Consider the following 21,662-nt stretch of genomic DNA (forward strand, 5'->3'; position numbering starts at 1 on the left):
CATGAGTTCTCCTCACATATTCAGGCCCTCACCTCATATGCCCCATCCCACCAGTCCTGCAAAAAATGATATAAAAAGATGACATCAGAAAACTTCGTCCTTCAACCAAGATGACTTTCATAAGTGAATAAACTATGGTACATCCAACAATGGACTATTATTCTGTACTTAAAAATAAATGATCTATCAAATCATGAAAAGATATGGAGGTCATGTGTGTAATCCCAGCACTGTGGGAGGCTGAAGCAGGCAGATTGTTTGAGCTCAGGAGTTCGAGATCAGCCTGGGCAACGTGGCAAAACCCTGTCTCTACGAAAAATAGAAAATCAGCCAGGCATGGTGGTGCACAACTGTGGTCATAGCTACTCAAGAGGCTGAGGTGGGAGAATTGCTTGAACCCAGGAGGTCGAGGCTGCAGTGAGCTGAAATTGCACCACTATACTCCAGCCTGGGTGACAAAGCAAGACCCTGTCTCAAAAAAAAAAAAAAAAGAAAAGAAAAAAGACATGGAGGAAACTTAAATACATATTACTGAGAGAAAGAAGCCAATCTGAAAGCCTACATACTTTACGATTCCAACTACATGACATTCTAGAAAAGGCAAAACCATGGAGACAGTAAAAAGATCAGTGGCTGCCAGGGGGTAGGGGTGAGAGAGGGATGAATAGGCAGAGCATAGAGGATTTTTAGCTCAGTGAAACCACTCTGCATGACACTATAATCATGGATACATGTAATAACTTTCTTGTATATGGAATGTACAACACCAAGAGTGAACCCTAATGTAAACTATGGACTTTGGGTGATAATGTGTCAATGTAGGTTCATCAGTTCTAACAAATGTACCACTCTGTGGGAGATGCAGAAAACGCAGAAGGCTATGCATGTGTGTGGGCAGGCGGTATATGGAATATCTCTGTACCTTCTTCTCAATTTTGCTGTGAAACTAAAATTGCTCAAAAAATAAAGTCTTTTTTTAAAGCCGATTTTTTTAAATGAAATCACTCCCGTTCTGGTATCTTTGGCTACAACTACTGTTGATGAACTCCAGTCAAAAAACAAAAAGGCAGACAGGACTGGTAAGAAAATTGAAACACCCATACAACTGAGGAAAACACCAAACACCAAATTACATCAGGCTCTCTTCCATTTTCCATACAATTCTAGCCAGATGGCTTAAGCTCTGGAGTCAGGAGTACCATTCTCCATCCTCCTCTGAAAAGTGAGACGGTCACTTTTCACCCACCACTTAATTTCACTGACTCTCCATAACTCCAACTGCAATAATCCCCGTGAATTACAGAGGAATTTTAAGAACCAATACCAGCCGGGCGCGCTGGCTCACGCCTTTAATCCCAGCACTTTGGGAGGCCAAGCCAGCTGGATCACGAGGTCAGGAGTTCAAGACCACCCTGGCTAACATGATGAAACCCCATCTCTACTAAAAATACAAAAAATTAGCCGGGCGTGGTAGCAGGCGCCTGTAGTCCCAGCTACTCAGGAGGCTGAGGCAGGAGAATGGCGTGAACCCAGGAGGCGGAGCTTGCAGTGAGCCGAGATCGCGCCACTGCACTCCAGCCTGGGCAACAGAGCGAGACTCCGTCCCAAAAAAAAAAAAAAAAAAAAAGAACCAACACCTTTTTCCAAATTATTTGGGAGTTAGGAGGAAAGGTATTTTCTCAATACAAGGTATAATTACAGCAGTATTGACCCTTCTTTGAATCAGAAGTGTTCCTTTCTCTTTACAGATCCTAGAAAGTGATGCTCAGAGCAGGACAGTGACTCTCTGAGGTCACACATCCTGTCAGTGGCAGTCTCAGAAGGAGCGGGTGGATCTCTTGTATATCTCTTCTGGAATTCTGCTGGGAAACCCAGCTAGACCTGGTGGGCTTTTGACAAACAGCAAACACACACAAACAGCAAACATGACCCATTCATTATGCCTGAAAAATGCAGCTCTCCAAAAAAGAGTGTCTTCTCAGCGCCCTCTCAGCACCGATTTTCCTAGCCGTTCTGCTACTAAATGTCTTCAAGCAGGCCCACACATTTCTGTGATCTTCTTTCCAGAGGAATAATCAGTTATTTCTTGTAATTTCTACTTAATAATATTACAATAGTGAACTTTTTCTTTCCCTCATTAAAGTAGTGGTAGATTGGATCAGAGGAAAGTTGATTTGTGGTCTCCACCTTTGTAACCAAGCCCTGGTCTTTAATTGGGATCTCCTTCTGGCAGCATCCTTCATGCCCGTGACAGGAAAACATCTTTGGTTGGATCATGAATTCTGATTTTTTTACCTGAAGTTTTCAGTACTCCCTACAAATAAAATTTTAATATAATTGGTTTCAGTACATCTAGGAGCCTTTTAATTACCCTCCAAAAGATGCTTAGGCAACAGCTTGCTATTAGGTTAAACAGTGTCAGCATCTGTACTGTAAACACTAACAGGTTTATTACACATTGCAAACCAACATTTGTCTTCTACTATTTTTTTCTCTAAAGAGTCTTCTTTGGAAGTATATCTCCCATCCAACGGACAAAATGGACATGGGGACACCATCTTTTCATCTCCTTACTCCCCTCCACATTGCAACCTGAACATTTCTGACAATAAAACGGTGGGACACCTTGTGATAATTCAGGAGCCGATTACACAGCCACAGGCTCCACAGGCAGGTCCTCACCCTCCTCGCATCTCACGCCTGACCATTTCACTGTTCATTACCCCCTTTTCCAGAGAGTGAGCAGGGAAAACAAAAGGAGATGAAATTCAAACCCATCCATTTTGCTCCCTATTAGCTGTTCTAGTTAAAATTTTAATAGGGAGCAGCTGAAATGATTAATTAATATGAAGTTTGAGGACTGTCTCTGCAGCTCATTTGTCTAAGCTCTTCCTTCCTCCTGAAATCATCTATAGTACAAAATGTACTGGCCTTGGGACTAGGCTAAGGCAGTTACTATGACCCTGGTGGCCAGAGGAAAGATAATCACGGCAAGTAACTGAGGAAACAAAACTGACATTAGGCTTTTTTGTAAAGAATTCCAAGCTTTATATTATCTCCCATAACATTTTAGACTCTTTATTAAATTATAAAATATAATATCCTATGGCTATTAAAAATAGCTGCTGCTTTGTTTATTTATTCCACTTACAAAAACCCCACAACAGAGAAAGTCATACTTACAGAAATAATAAACCTTAATAATACTATAGGAAAGCTGACTGGTAATGATAACGAATTTATACGAGATACTAAACAAACACTCAGCAAGCTAATCTAGGCTGTTAAACAATTAATAGTGATCGTGCAAGATAAACCCTTCAGAGAGGAGAAATAAAACTTTGAGCTTTTCAAAGTGATCGTGCAAGATAAACCCTTCAGAGAGGAGAAGTAAAACTTTGAGCTTTTCAAAAGGAATATTTACCTGCAGATAGAGAAAAATGTGTATTAAAGAAATAGGCTATATTTTCCTCTAGATAAAAAGATTTTTGTCTGCCACTTTAATATTTGTTGGTTAATTCAGAACATTATTTTAATATTTCATCAGAAAATTCTTTTCACTCTAGGCATTTGGTTTTTCTATTATATCCAAGTGTGTACTCAAGGCTAAAAGCTTTTACAGAAGGATTGCATCTTTAATCTTTAAGAAACATGGTAAGATATATAATTTGCTGAAATTCACTTTATTACCAAATTTGCAAGAATATATATCCAAAACATGAAATGAGGTATTCATGCATATGAATACACATATGAATTCATGCATATGAATACACATATGATACAGGCTCAACTTCCCAAGTCATCTTATCCAAACCTCAAGGACAAATTACCCATAGAGCATAGAGAAATGGAAACACTGAACTGGACTAGAAGCCAGCTGGGTTCTAGCCCTGCCTTGTCATCCACCAGCTGTGAGACCTTGAACCAGCCACCTCCTTCCCTGGGCCTCTGCAAAAAATAGTCTCAACATTTCCTCCAATTCTTAACTTGTGATCTATGGGATGAAGGATCAGGTCAGATCAGAAGAAAACTCAGCTGAGTTAAAGAATGCAAATTCAAAGTTCAATTGAGGATATTACTACATGAGAGATCCAGGACTGGACACCTGTAACTAACAAGAGATGGTAAAGCTGGGGGATTGGGGCCACTCTCAGTCCAGAGTCCGGAGCTCAGTGCTGCTATTTTATGAATTTTATGATTGTAGCTATATATAACCAATTTCTAATATCTCTTTTGCAAGGAGGAAAATATTTTTAAGCCAGAATGCCAACCTATTAACCTACCCATTGGGGATAGCTATTTATAATGACTGAAATACTCCTCACAGCTATTTACAGTGACTGTTCTGTTATTAAGGTAACTAGAGCCCTGAACCAGTCATCAAAATGTTACCCAATGAGTACAGAATAAGTTAGATCTGAGCTGATGCTGAGCAAGGAAAGAATAGCATGCAAAACTTCTAAGGTCAGATTAAAAAGGTGTTCTTTATATATGCATATATATATAAAGTATATATATATATACACTTTAAGTTCTGGGATACATGTGCAGAACGTGCAGGTTTGTTACATAGGTATACACGTGCCATGGTGGTTTGCTGCACCCATAAACCCGTCATCTACATTAGGTATTTCTCCTAATGCTATCCCTCCCCTAGACTCCCACCCCCTGACAGGTCCCAGTGTGTGATGTTCTCCTCCCTGTGTCCATGTGTTCTCATTGTTCAACTCCTACTTATGAGTGAGAACATGCGGTGTTTGATTTTCTGTTCCTGTGATAGTTTTCTGAGAATGATGGTTTCCAGCTTCATCCATGTCCCTGCAAAGGATGTGAACTCATCCTTTTTTATGGCTGCATAGTATTCCATGGTGTATATGTGCCACATTTTCTTTATCCAGTCTATCACTGATGGGCATTTGGGTTGGTTCCAAGTCTTTGCTATTGTAAATAGTGCAGCAATAAACATACATGTGCATGTGTCTTTATAGTAGAATGATTTATAATCCTTTGGGTATATACCCAGTAATGGGACTGCTGGGTCAAATGGTATTTCTGGTTCTAGATCCTTGAGGATTCGCCACACTGTCTTCCACAATGGTTGAACTAATTTACACTCCCACCAACAGTGTAGTGTTTCTATTTCTCCATATCCTCTCCAGCATCTGTTTGTTCCTAACTTTTTAATGATTGCCATCTAACTGGCATGAGATGGTATCTCATTGGGGTTTTGATTTGAATTTCTCTAAAGACCAGTGATGATGAGCTTTTTTTCATATGTTTATCGGCTGCATAAATGTAAAAGAAGGTGGTCTTAACCAAGGGTCTCAGACCTAGGCCTGAGTTTCAAGAGATCTGTGTCCCTGATGAAATTATATGCAAAATTGCATATGGATGTGACCATGTGCATTTTTCTAAGAAAAGTGTTCATAGCATGTATTTCCTCTCAAAGGAGTCTGCGATCTCCAAATGTTCATGAACCCCTGGGAAACACAGAATGGACTCAACACAGAAAGGAAGGATTTCAAGGCAGCTCTGAAGAGTTTGTAACCAGGAACAAGAGCTGAGTCACAGGGTGAAAATTCTCTAATAAGAGGAAGAAAGATCAAGCAATAGCCTGATCCAGGCCAGGTGGGATGCCACAAAGGTCAGTTCCATGGATCAGCCACAGTGACTCAGGGGCCCTCAAAGGAGGCCTTACTCACATGTAGAACTGCAAGGCCTGCCAGCTCACCAGAGCAGGGTTCCTGTAAATCCTGCCAACCAGTAGATCTAATTCTGCAGGATTACTCACAAACAGATGGGACTAGGTCCTATTCACCCCAACTTCAGTCTAGCTCACAACCAACCCCATCGTGTTGAGCACTGGACCTCTATTTCTCTTTCCCCACATCCATTCCATGATATCTCTATGGGCAGACAGGACACCATGGGAAAAGAGGATAGGTGTTGGCCCCAGGAGGCCAGCAAAAACACATGAGTGTTACGTCTCACAAGATCTTTTGTCAGAGTAGATAGTTGACACATTAGGCCAAGACAGTCGTTCAGATTTAAAGTTTAATTGATTAAAACCAAATAAAATTTAAAATGCACTTCTTCAATTATACTAGCCATTAGTTACAAGTAAGCAATAGCCATAAATAGTTAGTGGCTATTGTACTAGATAATAGAGCTATAGATCATTTCCATCATCACAGAAAGTTCTTCTCTATGTAATCTAGCACTTAAGCCTATGACACAAACAATAATTACAATACAGAGAAAGGAAGAGTCTAAAGTGAACAGAAATTGCTCTAAATAGCTTCCGAAGGAACTAATATTCAAGTTGAATTTCCGGGAATGAGATGGAAGCCTGGGAAGGAGAATTTCATTCAGAGTCCATAAGAGAAACAAAAGTGATAATAAGGAGAAGAAAATGGGCCCAGGCCTGGATGGAGCCTGGTACATGTTCATGATGAACATATATTACAGGGATGGAAGGATGAGTGAATGGTAGGAAATGAGATAAGTAGGCAAGGTATAGGGAGATTGCACAGGAATTTCAATGTCTGGCACAGTAATGTAGGCATGACAACAATAGCTAGTAACACTGGCTATCACTTATTTAATGCTTATTGTGTTTCAAGTTTTGTAACAGGAGATTTATACAAATTATTAAATACAAATTATTACATTTACTCCTCACAGCATCAGGAGGTTAAGTATTTTTAACTCTATGATAAGAATGACAAAAACTGATTTTTGGAGAATTTAGATATAACATGCCCAGGGTCATGCAGTGAGGAAATGGTAGGCTGTGATTCAAACGAATACCATTGTCACCAATGCCTTCACCTTATACTTTCATTCTCCCTGCTCATCCTCCAAAAATCTTTCTTTTTAATTGGGAAGGGCTTTGCCTCCACTCTTTACAGTATAAATCCACAGTTTCCAAGGTGTCTCTTCTGAAAATCCCTTTACCTTTTTCTGATCCTCAGGAGAAAATACTCTCTTAACAGGGAGTCCTTAGCAGTTTAGAATGTATAGCATTAGCAAGAGCAGGAATATGGCAGGAAGGGCTTGGAAAATGGCAGTGATTGACCCTGCAGTGTGAATAAGAGGTGTGTAGAAAAAGAGGCCCTTGTACTCAAGGATTCACCAACTTTTCAACTGATATCATGCAGAAAGTTACCCCCGACTTCAGAGCCCTTCTATCAGGTGTGCAAGACAGGGTTCCTGGCCCCATGAACTCCTGTCACCATTGTGGCTCCTCTCATTGTTTCTTATTCTTCTAAGAAAATTGCTTGCTGTATTCTTTTGTAGGTTTGAGTTTTGGAGTTTATACATATGGACACTTCCCTCCTTTACAATCCTGACTACAATTTGACCTGGCTGCTCCTGGGCAGACCCGTGACTATAGATTGGAACAAAAGGCTTCCCAGAGGAGAGAGAGAAGTTAACATGCTTTTCTATGCCTCTGTGCTTTTTCTATAAAAATAGAATATTAAGTTAACAAAGCATAACAATTCATCTCAAAGTATTATAGATAAAAATTGATTACAGCATTTAGAGCAAGATTTGAAGAAATACATATACCTTGTTACTACCTTTAACAGTAATCATTCACTGTTTAATCTAACTTTGGCACTTGCTCAACACGTAAACTGGAATGTGCCTTGTGTCTTTCCTTTTAGTTAAAATCCTGTGTAGGGTTGATACTTGGCTCTTTTTCTTTGGGGCATTAGAGATTTTGGCACCAACAAGTATTCCACACAGATTCTCTCCAGCTTTTTACAGTTTGAGCTGCCTTCACACAGCTGATCAGTGAGAAGGTGCCCTGCTGCGGTCTTAGCATTCTAATTAACAGTCTTTCTATCTAATCACTCTGCTCTTCTACATGACAGAGACTGACCTTATACTCCACAGCATTGCCAACAGCCAAGAAGAGAAAATGATTAGAGCCCAGCCACATAATATCCATGGCATGGAACACACACACTCACACACATACACGTGCTCAGGAAAAGCTTATTATGGAAAACCCCAGGGGGAAGGGAGGACCAATCAACCCCTCCCAGTGTTTACCCCTGCTTCATTTGCTGCAGTCCCCTCACTCTTCTAAGAGAAGTGATCACGACCGCCACTATAACTGCTTCAGGCAGCAATTTGCTCTTCATATCTATCTTGGCTTAGATTTTAATAGGTATCTTTTTGATAAGTATCTTCAATATGTATCTAAGATGAAAGTGGAATTTTTTTGAATTTTTGTCTTTAAAAAACTATAGCAAGAAATAAAAGAATAGAAAGCACAGGTAAAATCACAAGTGAGGTTACAGGCAGATTTCGCATCTTTAAATTACCAAAGGCTTGACAAAATTATTTGGCCAACACCATTTACTGAAATCACACAAATTCATCTAAATTCACCTCACCTCTGACTTGTTTAATTTTCCCAAAGTTAATATACCTCTATTTTTCTCGGCACAGTTTGGGCCCAGATTTGCTAGTGACCTGTATGACCTGTATGGCTGGTGCCATCAGTCCCAAATTCTCTCTGTCTCATACAAATGAAATATCTTTCTACTAGAAGTTGATGTGCTTACCAGTGATCATAAATGAAGTATAGTTCCTTATTTCCTGCCCACAAGAGCTAAGTAGGTTTCTTAATGTCTTAATGTAAGTTGATGACACTTTTGCCCTAACTCATAGATTGTGCAAGAATGAACCACCATTGAGTTTGATTGCTTATAGATGGATTTTGATGAAGTTAATTTGAAGATATTGAAGGCTGCTTACTGTGCTTAATAAAAATCTTTATTCTTTTAGTTTACAAAAAGTTAGATGTTATTGAGCCAATTAGATCCTGTGTGTGGTCTGTGGAGGTGCCTGCAGTCTTCGGTTCATTGACGGAACAAAGTGATAGACATACCCAAGGCCCAGTGAACTGACAAATCCTCCCTCAGTCAGAAGCTACCTTTGCTCATGTGTGCAGGTACTCCTAACACATTCAAGGGCTCATCCCCTGCCCCCCTAGCCACTACCACATTCCCACTACCATCCACACCCACCCCTTCATTTCCACTGCCAAGGTTATTATAAAAATGAGAAGCCCTTTATGCAATAAAAATGCATATGGCCACAGAGGGGAAGCCATTCAATTCCAAACCTCCTCAGTCCCAATCTAGCACAGTGTTCAATCCTACTTCCCTTCAGTATAGCTTTCCAAGTAGTTTATTTTTTGTCATTCAGTCTAAATTGAACTTGTATTGGTTACAGTAGGCTAAATTTATGTAACAAAACATCCACGGATGTAATAGCTCAAACACAAAAGCAGTACTCAACACAAAAGCAGTATAAACTTGCTCATGTAATAATCCAAGGCAAGTGTTTCTGAGTCAGCAAGAAGCTCTTCTTTACATGCATTCCGGGATCCAGGCTTCTTCCAATTAGTAGCTAAACCAATCCCTAGAGCCCCATCATCCTCTGCATTCATTTGGCAGAAAGGGAAAGACCACTGGGAAGACCCACCTGCCTCTTAAAGGCCAGAGCTCAGAAGTGTTACACAGCACTTCCGCTCACATGCCAATGGTGAGAACTGGTCACGTGGCCCCAGCTACTGCAAGAGAGTAGAGGAAGTGTTGTCCAACTGGGCAGCAGCTTCCTATGACTAAGTAGAAGGGAAGAAGAGGTTTTGGTGGGCAGCCAGTAGACCTAGCCACCAACCTTAAACAAATAAAGGGGAGAAGATTTGGTTAATGAAAATCACATTGGCAAAAAAAAGAAGGACTCTGACTTTAGTCCTTTCTTTGAATTACTTTTTTTTTTAATTATTTGGGTGGGGTTTTTTCAAAGCAATTTATGCCTTGCAATTTTGTTCATATGCTTATTTGTATTCTTTTCTCTTAACCTGTCTACTAAAAGATTTGAGACTGGTACTAAAAGTCAAAGAGGAAGAAACAATATTAACTTTTGTTCAAGGCCAATGCAAATATTGTAAGCCAAAATGCGTTGCCAGGCAAAAGGTCAGGGAACTAGTCTAGTTTTCCCGTAAGTATGGTCCCTGACTACCTCCTCGACGTCATTTTCCACCCATCTTCCCCTCATGCACCACATTCTAGCTTCACTGCCTTGCCTACTCTTCCCAGAAGAATCCAACCACACTTCTACATCATGATATTTGCATCTGTTCTCTCTGTCTGGAAAACTCTTCCTCCAGATACTAACATGGCTTGCCCTCTTATTTAATTCAGGTACCAAACAAATGCAGCCACTTTAGAGAGGCACTTCCTAACTTTCTTATCCAATGTAAAATAGTATCCTGTTCCTAGCCCCGACATCACCTTTACCCTTTTACTCTGCTTTTTCTTCATAATACTTATCACTACTATTGTACATTACACTTTTGTTCATTTATTTTCTTATGCCCATTTTTCTCACTAGCTTGTAACCTACATGTAGGCAAGGACTTAATTGCTGTTATCGCCATCAACTTAGACATATGTGGCACAAGGTAGATGCGCTATATTTCCTGGATGAATGAGTGTATTTTATTGGGTATAAACAAAGCCACAAAAATAAATACTGTTCAAACCACACTAATATTCAAAAAGTTCTCACCAAAAAAGGAAACTGTTTTGTTGCTCTAGTTTTTTCTTCCCTTTTTAAGGGGTAATGAGTGACAACTGGATATCCATATGCGAAAGAATAAAGCTAGACCTCTTCCTTACACTATACACAAAAATTAACTCCAAATTGCTTCTAGAAATCAATGTAAAAGCTAAAACTACAAAATTCTTAAAATAAATAAATCTCTGTTGTCCAAGCATGGTGGCTTATGCCTGTAATGCCAGCACTTTGGGAGGCTGAGGCAGGCAGATTGCTTGAGTCCAAGAGTTCAAGACCAGCCTGGTAAACATGACATGATGAAACACTGTTTCTACTGAAAATACAAAAAAAACGCTGGGCATGGTGGCACGTGCCTGTAGTCTCAGCTATCTGGGAGGCTGAGGTGGGAGGATCACTTGAGCCAAGGAGGTCAAAGCTGCAGTGAGCCATGATTGTACCACTGCACTACGGCCTGTGGGAGACCAGAGTAAGACAAGAAAGAAAAGAAAAGAGAGAATGGGAAAGAAAGGGAAATAAAAGGAAGGAAGGAAGGAGAGAAAGAAAGAGAGACAGAGAGAGAGAGAAAGAAGGAAAGAAAAGAAAGAAAGAAAGAAAAGAAGGGAGGGAGGCAAGAGGGAAGGAAGGGAGGGAGGGAGGAAGGAAGGAAGGGGAAGAGAGAAAGAAAGAGAAAGAAGGAAAGAAAGAAAGGGAAATCTTTGTGACATTGGTGACATTGGGTTGGGCAATGCTTTCTTAAATGTAATACCAAAGGCATAAGTGATAAAAGAAGAAATAAACTAGACTTCACCAAAATTTTAACCTCAGCTCTTCAAGAAACACCATCAAGAAAGCGAGAAGATAACCCACACACAATGGCAGAAATATTTGCAAATCTTTTCTTTGATAAGGGACTTATACCTAGAATAAAGAGCACTTAAAACTCAACAATAAAAAGGATAATAACCCAATTTTTAAATAGGCAAAGGATTTGAATAAACACTTCTCCAAAGAAGATATACAAATGGTGTGTGAATTACCTCCCAATTTTTTAAAAAAGAGTAATGAGCCCTTTGTTGGGTTTGTTTCAGGGACAGACTCTAAATCCGTATCACGCCTACATTGTTGATACTTTACTTAAACCACTTACAATGTTCTAGAGCTGTGGTGGTCCCAAAGTATGGTCCCCGAATCAAGGGCATCAGCATCCTCAGGAACTTGTTAGCAAACTCTCTGGCCCCTCTCCAGACCTACTGTATCAGAAACTCTGGGGTGGGACCCAGCAGCATGTGTCTCATTAAGCCCTCCAGGAGATTCTGATGCTCACTAAGGTATTAGATCCACTTCTCTGGGCAAGGAGGAGCATAAGGTCTCTTTCCTTAGAATAGGTCTGACTGTACTAAATTCCTACCCATCTCCACCCTCAGGACATTGGATGAGCCCTGTTCTTTCTTTTTCAATAAAAGGCAGGGCTACTTTGCTCTTTTCCATTCTTCTTACTCCATGTATGCTCTGCATATGGCTACCCACTCCCACCTCTCTGATTGTCTTTCTCCATATGGCCAACCTGGTAGAGATGATATTCCAATATTTAGGTTTGGGGAAGCTAGGAAATCCCATTTCCTATTCATGAGATCTTAGGCACATGGACAACTCAGTCTCTGACCAGAGGACACTGCATTGACATGTTGGGTATATGATTCCCAATTTGTTATTGTCCCTTGGGTATACAGCTCCCTTGAAAACTCCGTGGGGAAAAGAGGTACTGTCAGGCCAGGATGGAGGCATTTTGGGTCCCTGCCTGAATGACTTTATAATAGCATCAAAACCACCCTCAACCTCTAACACCCACCAGCATGATATTTATCATAACTCCCAGGTTTATACCATGTTTACTTTGCTTACCAAACACCTACCCCTCTTAAATAAACCTAATTGATTCATTTACCCACATCTCCACCTACATGGTCAGTATGATCAGGGAGCAGTCGTGTACACAATCCTTATATGCTTATTAGGAGGGTTCTGGGAAGCTTGCAGGCATAGGCAGTTGGTCTATGGTTTCCGAGGGTCAGCAACAGAACCCTGTCGCCTTAGGCAGCAAAGCTCCAGGCCTATTCCCCACAAGAAAGCAAGCCTCTTATTTAAGTCTTGATTATAGGTTACCTGCCCTCACAAGGATCATACCTGGGGCAAACAAGTGACTTCTATCAGCCATGCTCAAGTTGTATGCATATGTGTGGTTATAATACATCCAGAGACATGAAAATAAATCCCTCACTGGCTCCCTTTCTGCAACAGAAAACAGAAATAGAGAAAAACTTAACAACTGCAAGCTCAGAGCCAAGTTATCAGAAACCAAATTAAAGCTGTTGGGTATTTTTGTTGAAACATCTCTACCTCTGAAATCTAATTTCTTGCAACTTTCCATATAGGATCCTGTGTTGTATTATTTATAAGAAAATAATATTCTGCCCTCCCTTGACAGCATTTCCAGGCTGCAGAAACCACTGTAGCCATGAAGTAACAGAATAATTTTGGTAATGTTTCCATAGCTACCTTGCTTCAAAGTGAGGTTTATTCTGTTTTAAAGTCTGCTGACCTATTCACAACCTTATTTGAAGTATTTTCCATCTAATCCCTCGTCTACCTATTATTGTCTAATGTTCTTGTGATTTCTATATTTAAGGAGGCCTTGGATGCATAAATATATGGTAATCAGGACTTACAGTTAGATATAACAATATGATGATTTTTTTTTCTATTCTTTTCCGATGTGTATTCATCATGTCCCTCCCTTGCAACACAGGGAAACCTTCCTGAGGATTTTGGAGGTAAAGGCTGTTTAAGGTACACTGGTGCCCTCTCGTGGCCACTCTGGCCTTGGGCTTTCCTTCCCAGAAACCTCTTAGACAATTGATTTTGCAAGAGGTTAATGAGAAAGTATACCTCAAAATGCCATTGCTAATTGTCATGAGTGTCCTTGTGTCTGTGTCTTTTGCCCCCTGCAGGCATGAGGGTCTGTCTGAGTAGCAATGTAACCCTGAGGGACCCAGGCCTCTGCTCTTTCCTTCCAAGGCATGCTTCATTAATAAGAAATGCTGTTCAGAGGTTAGGTCTTAGGAAGTGACCTGGGACACACATAAGGAGGAAGATGACAGACCAAACAACTTTCAGAAAGACTCTGAAATGAAGAAAATCCACAGAAAGAAAAGGTGGGGCTTCACCTCAAGAGAGCACAGCTTATCAAGAACGAGAGCAAGGAACAGGTAGTACCATATGCCTTTTTAACAACTGAAAATATAAACCCCGTGCTGGCTCAGAAAGCATGACAAAACAATCAGTAAAATCCTAATTAATTCACTGTGACTCATTTTTATTTGATAGACATAAGAGTGGGTGAATAATACATGGGCCCAGTATTGTCCAATAGAACTTTCTATGATGATGGAAATGTTCTATATTGGTGTTGTGCAATACAGTAACCACCAGCTCCTTGGCCTATTGAGCACTTGGAATGTGAATAGTGAAACCAAGGAACTGGATTTTTAATTTTATTTCATTTTGGTTACTTTAAATAGCCACATGCGATTAGTGGCTACCATATTGGAAAGCCCAGGTCTAGGGGGACAGATAACTACAATATAAGCAGAATTCATAGTATAAGCAAGTACAAATAAAGTTCCATGGTGGAAGGGGGAAATAGGGATGATCAGAAAAGTTTCAAAAAACAGGAGGCATTTGAACTAGACCTTGACGAATGGGTTGATCTTATTAGCAGAGATGATAAGGAGAGCATTCCAGGCATCAGAAATAGTATGCACAAAGGTGTGAGGTGGGAAAACTTTACGTAAGTGTTGTAGAAACAGGTGTGGAGTGTCTCCAATATGTGGCTGGATGTAACATGGGAAACATTGATTGAAAGCAAGGAATGTGAAGCCTTTGATGCCTTGAAGGGTATTTTGGCTAAAATCAATAAACAGTAAAACCTGCAACAATCCCTCCACTGAAAGAGACTTGGAGGGGAAATGAAAGCCTGTTCTAATGTGGGAGAGACTGGGTTCCCAGGGGGCTAGGAACTCTGTAGTAGAAGCCACTGAAGCCATTGTGTGGAGAAACTGGAGGGAGGAGGGCCTCAAGGCAGGGTATGGAGGAAACCATTCCAACAGTTGACCCAATGAGAGATAGGGAGGGCCTTAACAAGGATAAGGACTGAGAGACTCCCATTTGGTTCCCCTTACCTCCTACACACGATGCATCAGAACTGCCATGCTGTTGTGATCCTAGTGGAACCAAATACCAGAGTCAGAGTAGTGTCATACTCTATGACATGCCATTCAGCAATCAAAAAGTAATTTCAAAATAACTTGCATTCTTTCTTGAATTTCTCAAACACCTTTGGGCTGCCTCAGGTCATCCCCCAGCATCCTGAGGGCTGTGGCCCTCAAAGAAATTCTTTGTTCTCCCATCTACTCCCTCCATGCACCAGAGCCACTCTCGCACATTTCCCCAAAGCTGCCCAGAAAACCTTCCTGCATCACTAGGCCCTGAGCCCCCTATCCTTCCTCCCTCTCCCTTTCCTCTCACCTTCCCAGCTCTCTCTCCATCCCCCAGTCTCCATTTTCTGTCCCTCCAAATTCTAAGGAACAGTTCCCCTCGTTGTATAGGGGAGAACAGGAAACAGAGCCCACAAACCAAAAAGAATCTTTAGGTGGCAGGGAAGGGTGAAAGCTGGGAATTTTTATAGAATCACCTGCCTCCCACCCCCCAAAAAGTGGATCTCCTACTTCAGTGTCTCCCCTCTCCTCCTCCTGCTTCTCTTTCATCTCTTTCTACAGAAATATCAAAGTAGAGTCCTTAGACCAGCAGCATTGCATCTGCTGGGAGCTCGTCAGAAACGCAAATTCTTGAGCTGCACTTCAACTTACTGAATTACCAGCTCTGGGAAAAGGGCCCAGGAGCCCAGGAGACATGGATTATATTAAACTTCAGAAATCAGTGGTCTAACAGGCCGGGCACGGTGGCTCATGCCTGTAATCTCAGCACTTTTGGAGGCCGAGGCAGGCAGATCACCTGAGGTCAGGAGTTCAAGACCAGCCTGGCCAACATGGTGAAACCCCGTCTCTACTAAAAATACAAAAACTAGCCAGGCATTTTACTGGCAGGCACCTGTAATCCCAGCTACTTGGGAGGCCAAGGCAGGAGAATAGCTTAAACCCAGGGGGCGGAGGTCGCAGTGAGCCGAGATCGCGCCACTGCACTCCAGCCTGTGCGACAAGAGCGAAACTCCGTCTCAAAAAAAAAAGAAAGAAAGAAAGAAAGGAATCACTGGTATAACAGATTTGAGAGCCATCACTATCTCTTTTGCTTCTGGGGGTGCTGTCATGTGAACTTGGCTGGGTCCACCTGCCCTTCTAATGTATCTTAGAACTAGGCAATGGGGAGTTTCCCAGGCAGAGACATGCCAACATTCACACCTAATCCTCCTCCCTACAAGAGTCCTGGCTACACATCATGGCTCACAAGGAAAATGAGAGAATCTAGAGGAACACTGAGGGAGGCACACTGAGGGAGGCACACTGCGGTAAACACAAGTGATGGCCTCCAGAGACATCAGGCAGCTCTGGACTATGAGCAGGAAAGCATGCCTGAGGACAAGATTTATGTTTTCCATAAAGGAAGCAAATGTGAAGACCATCTCCTAACACCCCAATGCTGGGTTCTATCTCACCCGCACTGCAGCCTTGAAATGCCAGGAGTGAGAGGCTAAACTGCTGCCATAGTCCCACTGGTAGCCCATTCTGTCACACAGAAAGCATATTAGAGAAGTGCACTTTCTAGTTCAGACTCTAAGCTGCCTCTGAGGTGGAAGAGAATGGGTCTGTATACATGGATATTATAATCTGCTTCTTCCTCCAAATTGTTTTTGTTTTTGTTTTGAGATGGAGTCTGGCTCTGTTGCCCAGGCTGGAGTGCAGTGGTACAATCTTGGCTCACTGCAACATTAGCCTCCTGAGTTCAAGCAATTCTCCTGCCTCAGCCTCCCAAGTAGCTAGGATTACAGGCGTGTACCACCACTCCTGGCTAATTTTTGTATTTTTAGTAGAGACAAGATTTCGCCATGTTGGCCAGGCTGGTCTCAAACTCCTGACCTCAGGTGATCCGCCCACCTCAGCCTTCCAAAGTGCTGGGATTACAGGTGTGAGCCACCTTGCCCGGTCCTTTCTCCAAATACTAAACTCAGTTAAGGATTTCTTCTAGGATAAAAGTGAAGCCATACCTAACATCACTTTCTGCTTCTATATCCAGCCCCAGGGTCTCAGATTTATAATTCAATTTATAAATTCTGCTCCAGATTAACTGCTAGTCTGGCCTCCTTTTCTCTTAGCAGAAATACTACCAGCCGGCAGGAAGAATTGGAGGGGTAAGCTTTCAAGATAGTATGAAGTCCAATATTGTTATCCCGACTGAACCCTGCCCTCCTTGGTTCTCCTGCCCCCCAGCAGGCTGCCTGCTGCAGGACTTATCGAGTAAGCGCACAAGGTAGAGCATACCTCTTGATCACTGTTGCATGTTTACAAACCCAGCCTGGAAACAGTAGTTGTGGTCCTCCTCACCACACATCCATTCCAGGCAGCAGGGTGTCCTGCCCAGAAAAGTCCATCTTTAATCACTGTGGGTCTTGAAAACCCTCACATAGAAGATGGCGTCTCTCTGTCTTCTAGCCAGCCCATCCTTAAATCATTTTTGACACATTATATTTACATTATAAATCAGTTCTAGTATTTTCTACCTTTCTTATGATTTCTTCTGCCATTCACAAGTTACTTTAGAAGTGTGCTTTTTAAATTCCAAAATGCATGAAAGCTGTCAGTCACATTGTTACAGATTTCTAAGTCAATTGTATTCCGATCAGAAAATACAGTCTGCCTGACAGTGAAGTTATTTGAGTTGCTATTTGAGAGTTGCGAGCCACATGAGGTCAATTTTTGTATATACTAGATTAAGTTTATTAATTCTGTTGTTCAAATCTTCTATATCCTTTACTAAATCACTATGTATTTTAGCTATAAGATACTATTAAACTCTCCATTGTAGCTTTATCATGTTCTTATAATTCTGAAAATATGTGATTTATATAATTTGAGCCTATGTTATTAGGTATACATAAGTTTAGAATTATTTATTCTTAGTTAATTTTTTATCATTATATAGTGGCCCTGTAATATGTATTACATACATACATACAGGTATGTTTTTCTTAAAATCTATTTTGGCTAGTTATTTGCCTATTATGGTTTTTTAATTACTTTAATTCTTTCACCATCCTTATGTTTTAGGTATGTCTCTTGTAAACAGATAAAGCTGAACTTTGACAATTGACAATGTCTTAAACAAGTTTGGTCCATTTACATGTATGGTGATTACTGATAGAGCTGAATTTATTTTTGTCATCTCATTTTGTACTTCTACTTAGCCTACATTTTCTATACAAAATTTTCTCCTCTCCTGCCTTTTATTGGATTGACTTTTATTTATTCTCTATTTCCCCTCTACTACTTCATAATTATTTTGTTCTTGCTATTTCTTTTTTAAATTTTAAAAAGGGTACTTAAAGTCTAAAAGTAATCAATCTCTAGCCTCATCCCAAACAATAAAAAGATCTAAAAATTCTCTAATTATGATTGCCTCTAGTATTTTACATGTTAAAGCTGGCCAGTGTTTTAGATCCCTCTCAGTTTTATCCTCAAATGCAGTGAGTATTATTATTGTTCTATACAGCTGTTGCCTGTTTAGATTTAGTCACATGCTTACCTACCATTCCTTCTTATTTTTTATACCTCCCTTTTGGAATTTTCTTCCTTAAGTTCTTCTACTTATAGTTCTCTCATCAAAGATCTATTAATGGTAATTAGTTTAACATTTTTTGTCTGTAAGTATCTATTTTGCCCTCATTGATGTATTATAATTATCTGGGCAAAGAATTCTAAATAAACATTTAGTATCTTTTAGCATTTTTATTATGGTAAAATATACATAATATTTAACATTTTAACCATTTTAAGTGCACAATTCAGTGGCATGAAGTACATTTGCAAAGTTGTATAACTGCTACCATATCTATTTCCAGAATTTTTCATCATTCCAAACAGAAACTCTGTGCTCATTAAAAAGTAACTTCCCACTTCTTTCTTTCTCCCAATCCCTGATAACCTCTATATCACTGTCTGTCTCTATGAATTTGCCTGTTGTATTTCATTTCATGTAAGTGGAATAATATAATATTTCTCCTTTTGTGTCTGGTTTATTTAACTTAGAATAATTTTTCAAGGTTCATTCATGTTATAGCATGTATTAGAATTTCATTTCTTTTTATTGCTGAATATTTCAATTTAAATATAGCAAGAGAGGCATACGCATACAAATATAAATATATATAACATTTTATTTATCCATTTATATGTTGATGGACACTTGGGTTGTTTCCCAGCATTGTTAAACTCTTATCCCGCATTGTTTTCTGGCTTCTATTGTAATGGTTGAGAAGTCTGTTGTCACTCTAATTATTCTTCTTATGTAGATAAAGTCTATTGTCTGTGGTTGCTTTCATGGTACTTTCCTTTCTTTGATGTTCTGCAATTTCATGTGCCTAAGTGTGAATTTTCCATTTTGTTTATTTTTCTCAAGACTAAAGTTTCCAGAATCAGAAGAGTCTGGTCTTTCATCAACACTAGAAAAAATTTCACCATTACCTCTTCAAATATTATTTTTCTATAATTCCTTTTATTTTAATCTCTCTCTCTCTCTCTCTCTCTGTTTCTGGAGGTGTGTGTGTCTTAGGTTCTCTTTCATGTTTTCTATGTCTTAATTTCTCTGTACTGCAATTCAGTTCATCAATATTCTCTTCAGTCCTAATTTGCTGTTTAACCCATTCATTCAGTTTTTAATTTCAATAACTGTAGTGTTATCATTTCCAGAAAGTGTGTTTAGTTCTGTATTTGAGTTCTGTGTTTTTAATAGTGTTTTATAAATTTCTTATGTTTTATGACCTTTTTTACATCTTTAATCATAATTGTCTAGGAATTCATTCAACAAACACTTATTGGGAACCTAGAATATACCAGTTACTATGGGCATTGAAAAGTGTATAAGATATTATTTCAAGGAGGTATGAGTTTAGTGAGGGAAAAAACACAGTACATAAATTATAACAAAATGTGTAAGGACTAGATAGGTATTTGGCTAGGGTACTATGGGAAAATAGAGAATCTCACTAAACACAGAAAGATCAGAAAAACCTTCCAAAAGTATATGAGTCCTGGACTAATTCCCAAAGCTTAGGAAAGATTAGTTAGGTGAGCAAATGATGTGAGTAGAAACAGCATGAGCAAAGATAAGAAGGTGAATATATGCATCAAGAGTGCCAAGAACCACTCTGGATCATGTGTCTGGATCTTAAAGTTCTGCGGATGGATGGGGGGATGGGGCTTGAGGGGTGGGCAGAGGTAAGAAATGGAAAATAGAAGTATGATCATGGGCCAGGTCATGGAAACCCTGGTAAACTCTGGTGAGGAGCTCAGATAGTATCAGATACACAATAGAGAACAAGAGTAAGCAAAAAGTTGCAGAGGAGCATGTGGCCCACTATAACTGAAAAATCCACCAATGGCAAAGAAATGCCAGTATTAGATGAAGTTGCTGTTGAGTTAGATCATACAGAATGGTCCTGTCTGCTCCAGTAAGTAACATAAATGTGTCAATAGATTAGGGAGCACATACCCTGATTAAAGACAAATTAATTATCAAAGATAGATAGATAAATAGATGATAGACAGATACCATCAAGTGGACACCATGCTGGCCAAACAAACCACTCGCTGGCTCTGGCCTAGACCATTCCCAATTAGTGTGTGTTCAGCAGCGACTGAACTCCAACTGCTGAATTTTCCAGAACTTAACTTCTGTAGTGTCTGTGGTAGTTCTCTGGATACCCAAATTCAGCCTTGTGTCTAGTGCCATCCTAAAGTGAATATCAAGGGAAAGTTGAGGGAAGAGAATGCCATGTGACCTCAGAAACCCAGCTGAAGTTGGGGTATAGGGTGAAGAACCCTGCAAGGTTGGCTGTCAGTGGTTCCTGAAGAGTCCGCCCACTCTCCCAAAAGCTTTGGCCAAGAACAGGACACCCTGAGGTATGGCCTTGTGCGTGCCCTTCAGGGGCCTAGGAATTCTTGGAAGATCTTAGGCACTGGAAATGGCACCATGTCCATTGCTTACTAGACAAAACTGCAGACGCAGTCTCCCATGTCTGGAGCTTGAAGGAAATCTTAACAAAAGTAGCCAACACTTGCTGGTGCTTTCCATGGGCCAGACTCTGTTCTATAACCTTTACATGCATTATCTCATTATTTTTTCACAATATTCCAATGAGTTAGGTACTTTTATTATTCCCACTTAACACACAAGAGAACTAGATCACACAAAGGTTAAGTAACTTACCCAAGATCACACAAGGAAGTGACTGAACCAAGATTCTAGCCTAAGTAGTCTGGCTCCACAGCCTGTGCTTGTAACCTCTATGCTATACTGATTCCTGAGAGTTTAAAATTGTTACCATGGACACTGCTACAAAGGAAAAGTGGTAACATCTGTCACAGTATTCATTGGTCTTCATCTGTACCATACCAGAAGGTACATCTCCCTGTCTACAGAAAAGTTACACCTAAACCCTCTATATTCTGTTGTATGAAACCAAGAGAAGCCAGGCTTATCCTGGCCATGGATTCTCTGGAGAACACCCCCAGGGATGTTCATCAGTGGGGATGTCTCCAGACATGGGAGACTGTGTCTGCGGTTTTGTCTAGTAAGCAATGGACATGGTGCCATTTCCAGTGCCTAAGATCTTCCAAGAATTCCTAGACCCCCGAAGGGCACTCACAAAGCCATACCTTAGGGTGTCCTGTTCTTGGCCAAAGCTTTTGGGAGAGTGGGTGGACTCTTCAGGAACCATTGACAGCCAACCCTGCAGGGTTCTTCACCCTATACCCCAACTTCAGCTGGGTTTCTGAGGTCACATGGCATTC

The sequence above is a fragment of the Pan troglodytes genome, chromosome 2 (assembly GCF_028858775.2).
Source record: "Pan troglodytes isolate AG18354 chromosome 2, NHGRI_mPanTro3-v2.0_pri, whole genome shotgun sequence".
Lineage (NCBI taxonomy): Eukaryota > Metazoa > Chordata > Mammalia > Primates > Hominidae > Pan > Pan troglodytes.